This window comes from Neovison vison, chromosome 1 (genome assembly GCF_020171115.1).
Source record: "Neovison vison isolate M4711 chromosome 1, ASM_NN_V1, whole genome shotgun sequence".
Taxonomy (NCBI): domain Eukaryota; kingdom Metazoa; phylum Chordata; class Mammalia; order Carnivora; family Mustelidae; genus Neogale; species Neogale vison.
The window spans coordinates 206723332-206738414 of record NC_058091.1 but is presented as its reverse complement, the minus strand read 5'-3'; the positions used below and the strand labels follow the sequence as shown (position 1 = coordinate 206738414).

The 15083-nt window shown below is 36.2% G+C and overlaps 1 pseudogene; it reads right to left on the bottom strand.

The window, feature by feature from the left end:
* Positions 1-14470: 14470 nt before the first annotated feature.
* On the bottom strand, positions 14471-14867 carry LOC122901047 (annotated as a pseudogene).
* Positions 14868-15083: the final 216 nt, after the last annotated feature.

Genomic DNA, 15083 nt, shown 5'->3' with positions numbered 1-15083 from the left:
AAATGTAAACACCAATAGTAGCTATCTCATACAGCCACGATACGAATATATATAATTTTAAAATTGGACTTTGCATGTAATTTTATTGCTGAAATTGATGTTGATTTTTAAAATAAATGTTTTCCTTTTAGAATAATTTTAGATTTTTAACACAATTATGATGATAGTACAGAGAATCCCCACATACTCATCTAGTTCCCCTATTATTAGGAACTTATAATCATGTTGTATATTTGTCACAACTGAATGAACTAATGAATTAATATTGTTACATTTTTATTAATTAAACTTTTTTTTTTAACCTCAGACTCCTTAATGTTTATTCAATGTCCTCATTCTTTTCCAAGATCCCATTCAGGTTATAACATTATATTTAGTCATCAGGTCTCCTTAGGCTACTCTTGGCTGTGACAATTTTTCAGACTTCCTTTATTTTTTTTTCATCATTTTGACAGTTTTGAGAAATAGTGGTGAGATATTTTTTAGAATAGCCCTCAATTTAGAATTGTCTGATATTTTTTCTCCTGATTAGCCTCAAGATATAGGTTTGTAGGAGAAAGACCATGGAGTTAAAGTGCTATTTTCATTACATTGTATCAAGGGTACATACATACTCTAAAGATGATTTATCAGTGTTGCCATTAACTTTGAGCACTTGTCTGGGTAGTATTTGTCAGATCTCTCCATGGTGAAGTTACTGTTTCCCCCTTTTTTCTATGTTGTACATTCTGAGGTCAAGAAAGAAGTCACTTGAGGTCACTCTGTGCCACAGCTCACACTTAAGAAGTAGAGTTGTATTTTGTCTCTTTGGAGACATTATCTACATCAATCATTTGAGATAATTCTGCATGGGACATTGCCTTTTCTTCCATTTATTTGTTCAATAATTTGTTTATATCAGTATGGACTCAGAGATACTTATTTTCTACTTTGAGTTATAACCCACTACTACTTTATTGCTCAAATCGTTCCAGCTTTGGCCAGTGGGAACTATTTAGTTGGCTACTGTGTTCCTTTCAGATACCAACCCACCAACACTGTGAGGTTTTGTCTTGTTTTATAGTACTTTTTTCTTTCTGTCATTATAAGGTACTCCGGTCTCCTTTTGTATGTAAAGGAATCAGCCACTTCTTTAAGGAGCTCAGGCGCCTTTCACTGGAAAACAGTATTAGAAACCAAGATCCAGACACTAGGAATTCTTGTTGCTGTTGGGCCCAGGATAGATTTGTTTGACATAACTCTTGTTTACAAAACTCACAAGCTTTCCTTATTCAAATAAGAATTTCAATTCAATAAGTACTGACAGCACAGAATTTAGAATTGTGTGTAAGAAAATTAGTATCTTACGCTGTTATCAATATGAGCATTACATACATTTTTCACATGCTTTCTGTTTCTATTGCATTCAATAGAAAAATATTAATTTTTGAAAGGTAGCTAACAGAGTGCTTATACATGGACCCTGATGCCAGAATTCAAATATTATCATTTGGTAATACTGAAAATAGCTTTATTCATATTTGTACTTAAAAAAATATTTAGAAAAATGTTTATTACTTTATAAATACTTGAAAGTGGCTATACTCTTTTGATTTTTTGTTCTTGTATCTACAACTTGTAAATTTCAAAAACATACTCCATCTTAAAAGAATATATTACATAAGTAACAAATTATTAAACATTTAGCTTGTCCCAGCAAAATAGCTGTTTAAAGTAGTTGCTATATCTTTCAACTAATAATATGATAATTTACCAATATAATATTTAATCATATCATATTTATCAGTATGATAATTATTACCAAATAATATTTAGAGATAAACAATATTTAAAAGTCCCTTCTGGAGTTATCTTATTTCCCTAGAAATATATTTGTTATCTTTCTTAAATATAATTTGACCACATATTAAAGTATTGATCAACCTCATAAGTAATTGGAGTGTACATATTCTTGTAAGTCCCTTTTTAAGATATATATATATATATATATTTCCTCTTTCTATGATGCATTTCAAAAAGACTGACTTTTAATACTATCAACAATTAAATGAAAGAAAATTTAAGACAACTACTACTTCCAATAGATCAAGTTTAAACCCGTATTTTTATTCTTTATGTACTTATTTTCTGATGAAGTATGCATCTTAGCAAAGAAAATAAACATTTGAAAATATTGCTAAATTGAACAATTTTTGAAATGTATCTTTAATTGCTGTTGTGTTTTGTATTGTCACGTGTCTTTTTAGTACTGTTATAAAGATAGCAACAATTGAATCAACCAGCTTACAATTAAGAAAATACTTAAGTTTACAAATATTTCCCTCAATTACCAAATCACTGGTTTTGGTATTTTTAGATACCTCTTCAAATATTATATATAGGAGAATACCTTTACAGCTGTAATCTCTTTGACAATTAAGCAACGTAAAAACTCGGGTTTTTTTTTTTTTTTCTTACTATTAGGAAAACGGTAGTTGAAACACCTGCAAAAAATGGTCTAAATTATAATTATACATGTATTATTGGTTTAACTTCTGAAAATATGTTTTAAAGATATTTGCAGATGAAAGGTGTCAGTGTATTTCTAAACATCAGGCTGCCTCTTATTGCATCTGGAATCACGATAGAAAGATCTGGGCAGGTTAATGGCAGTAGCTTTATTCTAACACCCTCATGTATTCTCCTTTACAAATGAACAAATATTCAATCCAATGATACCAATACCTCAAATAAAAATTGGGAATATCAGCTGAGGCAGTGTGCACTTGAAAATAAATTAAACAGTTATTACAGCAAGGGAAAATACTTACTATATACATATATATATATACATATATATAATGCATGCATATACACATTCTTATAAACACACATACATACAGAATAATAAATATTCTAGAGAAGGAGTTGAAAAACTTTTTCTGTTAAGGGCCAGACACTAAATATTTTATGCTTTGTGAGCCCTGAAGTCTGTTGTTTCTATTCAATTCTGCCATTATTGTCCAAAATCAGCTATAAATAACATATGAACACATAAACAAATGGGCATGGATCTGTTCCAATAAAACTTCACTTATGGAAACTAAAATGTGAATTTTGTATACTTCCCAAGTCTCAGCAAATATTATTTTTAATGTTTTTTGATCGTTAAAAAATATGGAAACTATTCAGAGCTCATGGACTAACAAAAATAGGCAAAAGACTGGTTTCGGTCCTCACACCCTAGTTTGCCAACCTCTGGTTTGCTGTGACTGCTGCAGGGTAGATTTTATTGCAATGAAATGAGGAAAAAGAGGACTTATACATCACTGTTTATGCTGCTTCAAACTATAATCATATCTTTTGCTCCTTTTCTTATATTTAATATGTCCCAATAAAAATGACCAAGAATTTCACCAATGTCATTATTTTTCATTTTGTTCTCTTTGGGAAAGTGGTTAATTCTCTCTGAGATGCAGTCTTTTTCTATGTGGTAAAAAAGCAACTAACACAGAGTTATTATGAAGATAACAGAAGCAGCTAAACACCAACTAGCATATAATGGAGGTTCAAGAATTTTAAAAAATGATGGCTAACCTTGAGGTTCACATTGTTATTGACATCATGCAATTATATTTTATGATATATAGAAGTCAATTCTTTATATTCCATAATTATTCCATAGTTTTCCTATGATGGAACTAGCCATTGGCCATGCCAAAAATATACATTTTTCCATCCTTTTATTGTGGAGCTCTACTAATAAGGGAGACTTTTATAAAACATAACTTTTTATAATATAAAATAATTTTTCAGTAACTCTAAATCAATGAATAAAGAACTGATACAATTCCTAGAATGTACTTTTTTAGTTACTATACAAACCAATTTCTCTTCATAATCAATAATCCTTAAAACATATATTAGCAAATAAATCTAGTAGTATAAAAAAGGGCATAAAACATCATTATAAGTGGCATTTATCTCAGGAATTCAAGGCTGGCTTAATACTAGAAAAGTGAACACTGTAATACTGTATATTAATTTGAAGAAAAAACACACTATTTTTCACAATAGATTGAGAAATAAAAACAACTAACAAAAGTAAATTAACAAAAGTCATCACCCATTTATAGTAAGAATCTAGAATATTCAAAAAACTAATATACAGGAGGGTCTTTTTCTAATTAATAGAACCTATGAAAATCTATCTTTCTGTGCTTCGCTTGTCTGTGAACTGGCTTTTCATTATATGCATATAGTGTTTGCTTTTGACCCACCAGAACTAAATAATTCATTCTTTAGGTGTCCAAATTTTAAATGCCTGGGAAAATATGGTTGAACCACTGTAGGCTAGGAAGCTACTCATGTATAAATCAGCTATGGTTAGTGGCCACACTGTCAGACTTACTGAGTCTGCTTGCACTCAACATTTGCTGAGCAGTAGATTTTCTGATAAGGAGATTGAATCCATCTCCTATACTACTAAAAGCTAAAGTAATATTAATGATTAAGTGTCAAAAAACTCTTCTCTCTCAGAGGCAATGATAAGAAAAGATTTCATGTCGGATATGGATCTCTTGAATAATAAAATTTTAATCAATATCAAAGTCCCACTTCTAGGTTTCTCTTTTACTTAGGTTGGCATAGATACTAGAATTTTTTTCAAAGCAACCTTAACTGCAAGTATGAAAATGATAACCCATTTCCCACCATTGGTTAAGGTTATAAAAATAGTCACTTTGGAATTAATAATATATTTAACCATACTCAATAACTTCTGCGTGGAAGAGTGGATATTTGTGACTAGGATCAGTGAAAAAGAATACAATTATACTTCTGTACCTATGGAGGCACTCTCTCAGAAACAGACATTTCTTTTCCCAGTAATACTTTGTAAGTTTTTCTGTTTTTATTAACATTATATATTGCTTAATTACAGGGTAATTATAGAAAAAGTGGCTAAGTTAGTTACATTCATCTGCTTGAACACAACAAAATGGTATCATTTCAGAAAGGTACAAAATGGTATCATTTCAGAAAGGTAAGGATTAGCTCAAAATTTTTAATACGTAGTTCAGAAAGGTAAATATTAGCTCAGAAAAAAGTAAAAAATAAAAGATAGTTTATGTTTGGCAGAAAGCTTTAAATTCCATTACTCATGGGGAGGAGTCAAGATGGCGGAGAAGTAGCAGGCTGAGACTACCTCAGCTAGCAGGAGATCAGCTAGAGAGCTTATCTAAAGATTGCAAACACCTGCAAATCCATCGGCAGATCGAAGAGAAGAACAGCAATTCTAGAAACAGAAAAACAACCACTTTCTGAAAGGTAGGACTGGCGGAGAAGTGAATCCAAAGCGACGGGAAGAGAGACCCCGGGGGGGAGGGGCCGGCTCCCGGCAAGCGGCGGAGCAACGGAGCACAAAATCAGGACTTTTAAAAGTCTGTTCCGCTGAGGGACATCGCTCCGGAGGCTAAACCGGGGCGAAGCCCACACGGGGTCGGCGTGACCTCAGGTCCCACGGGGTCACAGAAGGATCGGGGGTGTCTGAGTGTCGCAGAGCTTGCGGTTATTGGAACGGGAAAGCCGGCTGCAGAGACAGAGCCGACAGTAAGCTCGCAGCTCGGAGTTGCCTTGAACCGGTCGCAAGCTTGGTGAGCTCGGAGCGCGGCCGGAGGTTAGGCAGACGCGAGTTACCAGGAGCAGTTCGCTGAGGGCGCACAGGGGAGCAGGGCCCTGGGCTCTCGGCTCCTCCGGGCCGGAGACCAGGAGGCCGCCATTTGTATTCCCGTCCTCCGGAACTCTACGGAAAGCGCTCAGGGAACAAAAGCTCCTGAAAGCAAAGCCGAGCAGATCACTCAGCCCCGACCCCTGGTAAGGGCGGTGTAATTCCGCCTGGGGCAAAGACACTTGAGAATCACTACACCAGGCCCCTCCCCCAGAAGATCAACAAGAAATCCAGGCAAGACCAAGTTCACCTACCAAGGAGTGCAGTTTCAATACCAAGGAGAGAGCAGCAGAATTCCAGAGGAGGAGAAAACAAACCACGGAACTCATGGCTTTCTGCCGGTGATTTTTTAGTCTTGCAGTTAATTTATTTTTTTTTCTTTTTCATTTTTTTTCTCTTCTTCTGCTAAAATTTTTTATAATTTTACCCTTTTCTTTTTTAACGTTTTTTAACTAGATTATCTAATATATATATATTTTGCTTTTTTATACTTTTCTTTATTCATTTTCTTTTTTTAATTCTTTTTTTTTCTTTCTTTCTTTTTGAACCTCTTTTTATCCCCAAATCAGAAGAGATCCTAATCTCTTCAATCTTTTTTTTCTTAACTCTTTTTTAAATTCTTGATTGAATTTTTAATTCAATCTCTTTTTTTAAATTCTTTTTTTCTTTTTTTCTTTCTTTCTTTTTGAACCTCTTTTTATCCCCAAATCAGAAGAGATCCCAAACAGAAGAGATTGGGAGATCCCAATCAGAAGAGATTGGGAGATCCCAATCAAAGGAGATCCCAATCAGAGGAGATCCCTCACCCAATCGTGAGGGGCGAGAAATCCCCCCACATGATTTGGGATCTCTTCTGATTTGGTTAAAGCATATTTTCCTGGGATTGTTGCCACCCTTTTAGTATTTTACTTGCTCCCTCATATACTCTTAGCTGGACAAAATGACAAGGCGGAAAAATTCACAACAAAAAAAAGAACAAGAGGCAGTACCGAAGGCTAGGGACCTAATCAATACAGACATTGGTAATATGTCAGATCTAGAGTTCAAAATGACAATTCTCAAGGTTATAGCCGGGCTTGAAAAAGGCATGGAAGATATTAGAGAAACCCTCTCCAGAGATATAAAAGCACTTTCTGGAGAAATAAAAGAACTAAAATCTAACCAAGTTGAAATCAAAAAGGCTATTACTGAAGTTCAATCAAAAATGGAGGCTCTCACTGCTAGGATAAATGAGGCAGAAGAAAGAATTAGCGATATAGAAGACCAAATGACAGAGAATAAAGAAGCTGAGCAAAAGAGGGACAAACAGCTACTGGACCATGAGGGGAGAATTCGAGAGATAAGTGACACCATAAGACGAAACAACATTAGAATCATTGGGATTCCAGAAGAAGAAGAAAGAGAGAGGGGAGCAGAAGGTATACTGGAGAGAATTATTGGGGAGAATTTCCCCAATATGGCAAAGGGAACGAGCATCAAAATTCAGGAGGTTCAGAACGCCCCTCAAAATCAATAAGAATAGGCCCACACCCCGTCACCTAATAGTAAAACTTACAAGCCTTAGTGACAAAGAGAAAATCTTGAAAGCAGCCCGGGAAAAGAAGTCTGTAACATACAATGGTAAAAGTATTAGATTGGCAGCTGACTTATCCACAGAGACCTGGCAGGCCAGAAAGAGCTGGCATGACATTTTCAGAGCACTAAACGAGAAAAACATGCAGCCAAGAATACTATATCCAGCTAGGCTATCATTGAAAATAGAAGGAGAGATTAAAAGCTTCCAGGACAAACAAAAACTGAAAGAATTTGCAAACACCAAACCAGCTCTACAGGAAATACTGAAAGGGGTCCTCTAAGCAAAGAGAGAGCCTACAAGTGGTAGATCAGAAAGGAACAGAGACAATATACAGTAACAGTCACCTTACAGGCAATACAATGGCACTAAAATCATATCTCTCAATAGTTACCCTGAATGTTAATGGGCTAAATGCCCAAATCAAAAGACACAGGGTATCAGAATGGATAAAAAAACAAAACCCATCTATATGTTGCCTCCAAGAAACTCATTTTAAACCCGAAGACACCTCCAGACTTAAAGTGAGGGGGTGGAAAAGAATTTACCATGCTAATGGACATCAGAAAAAAGCAGGAGTGGCAATCCTTATATCAGATCAATTAGATTTTAAGCCAAAGACTATAATAAGAGATGAGGAAGGACACTATATCATACTCAAAGGGTCTGTCCAACAAGAAGATCTAACAGTTTTAAATATCTATGCCCCCAACGTGGGCGCAGCCAACTATATAAACCAATTAATAACAAAATCAAAGAAACACATCAACAATAATACAATAATAGTAGGGGACTTTAACACTCCCCTCACTGAAATGGACAGATCATCCAAGCAAAAGATCAACAGGGAAATAAAGGCCTTAAATGATACACTGGATGAGATGGACATCACAGATATATTCAGAACATTTCATCCCAAAGCAACAGAATACACATTCTTCTCTAGTGCACATGGAACATTCTCCAGAATAGATCACATCCTCGGTCCTAAATCAGGACTCAACCAGTATCAAAAGATTGGGATCATTCCCTGCATATTTTCAGACCACAATGCTCTGAAGCTAGAACTCAACCACAAGAGGAAGTTTGGAAAGAACACAAATACATGGAGACTAAACAGCATCCTTCTAAAGAATGAATGGGTCAACCGGGAAATTAAAGAAGAATTGAAAAAAATCATGGAAACAAATGATAATGAAAATACAACGGTTCAAAATCTGTGGGACACAACAAAGGCAGTCCTGAGAGGAAAATATATAGCGGTACAAGCTTTTCTCAAGAAACAAGAAAGGTCTCAGGTACACAACCTAACCCTACACCTAAAGGAGCTGGAGAAAGAACAAGAAAGAAACCCTAAGCCCAGCAGGAGAAGAGAAATCATAAAGATCAGAGCAGAAATCAATGAAATAGAAACCAAAAAAACAATAGAACAAATCAACCAAACTAGGAGCTGGTTCTTTGAAAGAATTAATAAAATTGATAAACCCTTGGCCAGACTTATCAAAAAGAAAAGAGAAAGGACCCAAATAAATAAAATCATGAATGAAAGAGGAGAGATCACAACTAACACCAAAGAAATACAAACTATTATAAGAACATACTATGAGCAACTCTACGCCAACAAATTTGACAATCTGGAAGAAATGGATGCATTCCTAGAAACATATAAACTACCAAAATTGAACCAGGAAGAAATAGAAAGCCTGAACAGACCCATAACCAGTAAGGAGATTGAAACAGTCATTAAAAATCTCCAAACAAACAAAAGCCCAGGGCCAGACGGCTTCCCGGGGGAATTCTACCAAACATTTAAAGAAGAACTAATTCCTATTCTCCTGAAACTGTTCCAAAAAATAGAAATGGAAGGAAAACTCCCAAACTCATTTTATGAGGCCTGCATCACCTTGATCCCCAAACCAGACAAGGATCCCATCAAAAAAGAGAGCTATAGACCAATATCCTTGATGAACACAGATGCGAAAATTCTCACCAAAATACTAGCCAATAGGATTCAACAGTACATTAAAAGGATTATTCACCACGACCAAGTGGGATTTATCCCAGGGCTGCAAGGTTGGTTCAACATCCGCAAATCAGTCAATGTGATACAACACATCAATAAAAGAAAGAACAAGAACCATATGATACTCTCAATAGATGCTGAAAAAGCATTTGACAAAGTACAGCATCCCTTCCTGATCAAAACCCTTCAAAGTGTAGGGATAGAGGGCACATACCTCAATATCATCAAAGCCATCTATGAAAAACCCACTGCAAATATCATTCTCAATGGAGAAAAACTGAAAGCTTTTCCACTAAGGTCAGGAACACGGCAGGGATGTCCATTATCACCACTGCTATTCAACATAGTACTAGAAGTCCTAGCCTCAGCAATCAGACAACAAAAGGAAATTAAAGGCATCCAAATCGGCAAAGAAGAAGTCAAATTATCACTCTTTGTGATGATATGATACTCTATGTGGAAAACCCAAAAGACTCCACTCCAAAACTGCTAGAACTTATACAGGAATTCAGTAAAGTGTCAGGATATAAGATCAATGCACAGAAATCAGTTGCATTTCTCTACACCAACAACAAGACAGAAGAAAGAGAAATTAAGGAGTCAATCCCATTTACAATTGCACCCCAAACCATAAGATACCTAGGAATAAACCTAACCAAAGAGGCTAAGAATCTATACTCAGAAAACTATAAAGTACTCATGAAAGAAATTGAGGAAGACACAAAGAAATGGAAAAATGTTCCATGCTCCTGGATTGGAAGAATAAATATTGTGAAAATGTCTATGTTACCTAGAGCAATCTACACATTTAATGCAATTCCTATCAAAGTACCATCCATCTTCTTCAAAGAAATGGAACAAATAATTTTAAAATTTATATGGAACCAGAAAAGACCTCGAATAGCCAAAGGGATATTGAAAAACAAAGCCAAAGTTGGTGGCATCACAATTCCGGACTTCAAGCTTTATTACAAAGCTGTCATCAGCATGGTACTGCCAGCATGGTACTGGCACAAAAACAGACACATAGACCAATGGAATAGAATAGAGAGCCCAGAAATAGACCCTCAACTCTATGGTCAACTAATCTTCGACAAAGCAGGAAAGAATGTGCAATGGAAAAAAGACAGCCTCTTCAATAAATGGTGTTGGGAAAATTGGACAGCCACGTGCAGAAAAATGAAATTGGACCATTTCCTTACACCACACACAAAAATAGATTCAAAATGGATTAAGGACCTCAATGTGAGAAAGGAATCCATCAAAATCCTTGAGGAGAACACAGGCAGCAACCTCTTCGACCTCAGCCGCAGCAACATCTTCCTAGGAACATCGCCAAAGGCAAGGGAAGCAAGGGCAAAAATGAACTTTTGGGATTTCATCAAAATCAAAAGCTTTTGCACAGCAAAGGAAACAGTTAACAAAACCAAAAGACAACTGACAGAATGGGAGAAGATATTTGCAAACGACATATCAGATAAAGGACTAGTGTCCAAAATCTATAAAGAACTTAACAAACTCAACACCCAAAGAACAAATAATCCAATCAAGAAATGGGCAGAGGACATGAACAGACGTTTCTGCAAAGAAGACATCCAGATGGCCAATAGACACATGAAAAAGTGCTCCATATCACTCGGCATCAGGGAAATACAAATCAAAACCACAATGAGATATCACCTCACACCAGTCAGAATGGCTAAAATCAACAAGTCAGGAAATGACAGATGCTGGCGAGGATGCGGAGAAAGGGGAACCCTCCTACACTGTTGGTGGGAATGCAAGCTGGTGCAACCGCTCTCGAAAACAGCATGGAGGTTCCTCAAAATGTTGAAAATAGAACTGCCCTATGACCCAGCAATTGCACTACTGGGAATTTACCCTAAAGATACAAACGTAGTGATCCAAAGGGGCACATGCACCCGAATGTTTATAGCAGCAATGTCCACAATAGCCAAACTATGGAAAGAACCTAGATGTCCATCAACAGATGAATGGATCAAGAAGATGTGGTATATATACACAATGGAATACTATGCAGCCATCAAAAGAAACGAAATCTTGCCATTTGCGACAACATGGATGGAACTAGAGCGTATCATGCTTAGCGAAATAAGTCAAGCGGAGAAAGACAACTATCATATGATCTCCCTGATATGAGGGAGTGGTGATGCAACATGGGGGCTTAAGCAGGTAGGAGAAGAATAAATGAAACAAGATGGGATAGGGAGGGAGAGAAACCATAAGTGACTCTTAATCTCACGAAACAAACTGTGGGTTGCTGGGGGGAGGGGGGTTGGGAGAAGGGGGGTAGGGTTATGGACATTGGGGAGGGTATGTGCTTTTGGGTAAATTGGAAGGGGAGATGAACCATGAGAGACTATGGACTCTGAAAAACAATCTGAGGGGTTTGAAGTGGGGGGGGGGTGGGAGGTTGGGGTACCAGGTGGTGGGTATTATAGAGGGCACAGCTTGCATGGAGCACTGGGTGTGGTGAAAAAATAATGAATACTGTTTTTCTGAAAATAAATAAATTGGAAAAAAAAAATAAAAAAAAAAATAAATTCCATTACTCATGAATTCAAAATAGCAGAGAAAATACATAGAGAAAGAAAATGTCTAATTGAAACACCAATTTCATTTTTCTGTTCTGAAAATTATTTTCTTGCAACTTTTTAAGCTATATAGTGCTTTTTTCCATTACAACTAAAACAAATACAAAAATATATATATTTTTTGTTTTGATTTGTTATCAGCAAATTAGCCCCAGAAACTTAACAAATGGAAAAAAAATGTTAAACTGCACAAATTTCTTGATTACCTTTACATCTCTGATTCATTTGCATGGAATCTCTGGAAATTATTTTTAAAATATATATGGGGTTGGCCTTAGAAATAATAATATTGGCACCTGTTTAGAGGATGATTTGTTTTTATTAAAACTACTACTTCAATTACTTGGGTTTTTTGTTATAAAGGGGGCCATGAGGTGTTCAGTTTATTCACAAAGCACACTGAGAAGGCATGGTATGTCCTTCATTAGCAACTCTGTGTCTTTGAAAATAACTCAGTATCTTTAGAGCACTCTTGCTCTTTTTTTTTTTTTTTGAAAGGCAATTTTAATGTAATAAACAGGTTTAGTAAACATGCCAAGTCTTTTTTGTTGTTAATGAATACATGATACATTTAGAAATGTATTAAAAAGAAAACAAACAGAAAACAAACAAAAAACAAACAAGGCAAAAAAAAAATATATTCCTAGAAAGAAGTTTCACAAGAAATACACCAGCCCAGGTACTATCCCTCTCTCTCAAACAGAAGTGGCTTTTGCACAAATTAGCAACCCCCCTCCAACACACAAAAGCACTGCCCTGCAAGCTGAACATAAAACATATGCTTAGTTACTGAACTTGAACACTGAGTGGAGTTAGTGTAGAGAATATTTTAAAAGGTTACTTTCATATCCACCTGGTCCCATTTAATATACTTGTTGGAAGATCCAGTTTGTGCATATTCCACAGGTTAACTGAACAATAAACCACAGATTGTCCCATTATTTTTTTAATAGCAGTTCTTGTAGTTCAAGCAAACTATTAAGATTACAAAGAGCTCTCTTGAAAGAAATTCTCAGATAAAAATACATTAAGGAGAAACCCTGAAAGTTAAACAAACCTGGTTCTTTTTCACTAAAATGGTGGAATTAAGGCAGAATGTCTATTCTGAAGGGAAGCTCCATTTGTTTCCCCATGAAAAAAGGCCAAATTTTTCCGAACTGATATAATTTAAACATTAAGCCAATCAAAAATAAAACATATACCTTAATATTCCATAAAACTTGAGATATGTCAGGACTTACAGAATGGGAAATAGAATTCTGATTTTTTTTTCAAAAATGGAAGCTGTAACATGTTTTAAGGGAAAACAAAACAAACCGGAACTCTGAATATGGATAGCACTGCACAGACTCTGTGCATAGAAGACCACACAAGAATGAATCACACATCAGTAATATCATCATGAGAGTAACTGGCTGGGGACTTATACTTCCAACAATAGAGCTCCTCAGTCAAAAATGTGTTAGAAGCATGTAATGTCAACAAGGACCAAAACAAAACAAAACAAAAAAACAAAAAAACAAAAAAAACAGAGCTAAGAGATGAGGGGAAACAGAGGAAAAGCAGTATGCATGGGTTTATTATAGATATGGTATTCAGCAGCATAAATATAATATGTTCTATAGAGTCCCCCAAATGGGGCAAAACCTGTCTTCCACTACTAAACTGGGGAAAGATTAAGAGAGTAGAACAAATTCATTTGTAACTATAACATCCCCTTTTTTTTAATGACAAGCATGTTCAATCTAATGATGTGTGTTAAGAAAACGATGTGAATACATATGAATAAAGGAAAATAAAAATAAAAGGCTAAATTATGAACTTTAATAACTAGAAAAACCATCTATTTTAAAGCCAAGTAAGCGTGATCCTGATCATTTCTATGTTTGACATAAACCACAAAAACAATGGCCAAGAAAAAAATCTTCACTTGGTTCAGTACCTAGGATTAATATTGTCTTAGGGAAAACAGTGATAATTCAATGAATGTGTCACACACATGACCAAAAAGTCCCCTTTTGGTTTCAAAGGAATTTAAACCACAGTCTTTCTTGACTAATTTTTCTCCCATGTCAAGCAAATCTTCTATGTGCAGGACCAATTTAAATGCCTCCTGCTCTTCAAACACTAGATATGAACATACAGGAACATTCTATACGATGCAAAGTGCCTTAAGAGAGGAATTCTATAGTATCAGTGATATAACCAATCTGAGGATACCTGGGTGCTCTTAAACACTGAGGGGAGCCAGTCAGGCAATGGTGTTTTGTTTCTTGGCAGGTGTTTCCTCCAACAACTGCATAATGAGTTCACACAGGAGTTTGCAGAACATTGTCTAACTGCCCCCCTGTGAGATGCAGAAAATCAAATGTGTGGTAGGTGAGAAGGCACACTCTTAGTGCCCAAAACCCTATCAGTGTCCAGTGCTGAACATGGGCAGGTTTTAGCAGGGAAAATGTAAGGAGATGGTTCACCTTGACATTCTTTCGCCTCAAATGGTTGGGTTTCTCACCTCAAGGAAACAAAGCCAGTATAAAGATTCTGGCCTGCAGCTACTTTGAGTCGATAAATTGTATGATAGCCTCAATTCCATCTGCTACTTCTGCTATGTTTTCATGCTTGTTTGTTCCTTCGTTTGTTCCTTCCCAGACAACAATGACCTTGGGTTTAATATTCCCCAGTTCTCCATCCTTGAGTCTGCATGAAACAAGTCTTGTTGCATCTCCTCCAATTCTAAAATTTCTTGTATGAAGTGGGGAAAAAAGCTCTTGCCATATTTCATATTGGTGCATCAACTGTACCATGGAGTTCCCCCATAAACAGCACATCAGATTCATTGTCTTTACAGTCCAGGACAAATCTGTTATGCTGAGACATCTACCTGTCTTCTCTTTGAATATATTCTATTGCATGTGGAATAGCTACTGGGTTTGAGCCTCCTTGGTTCATTACACACTCAAGCAGAGGGTCCATGTGGGCCCCAAGCAGTTGAAGCATCTGTGTTTGACAATCTGTACCTCACTCAGTCCCAGCGGCCCCACTCCAGTGTGTCCCTCCTTGGACCTCAACACCAGCGGCAGCCACTCCTCCTCCTCTCTCAACTGTGACAGCAAGGGCAGCTTTTCTTGGACCTCGCCTGCAAATAGGCTGCATTAAATGCTTTAA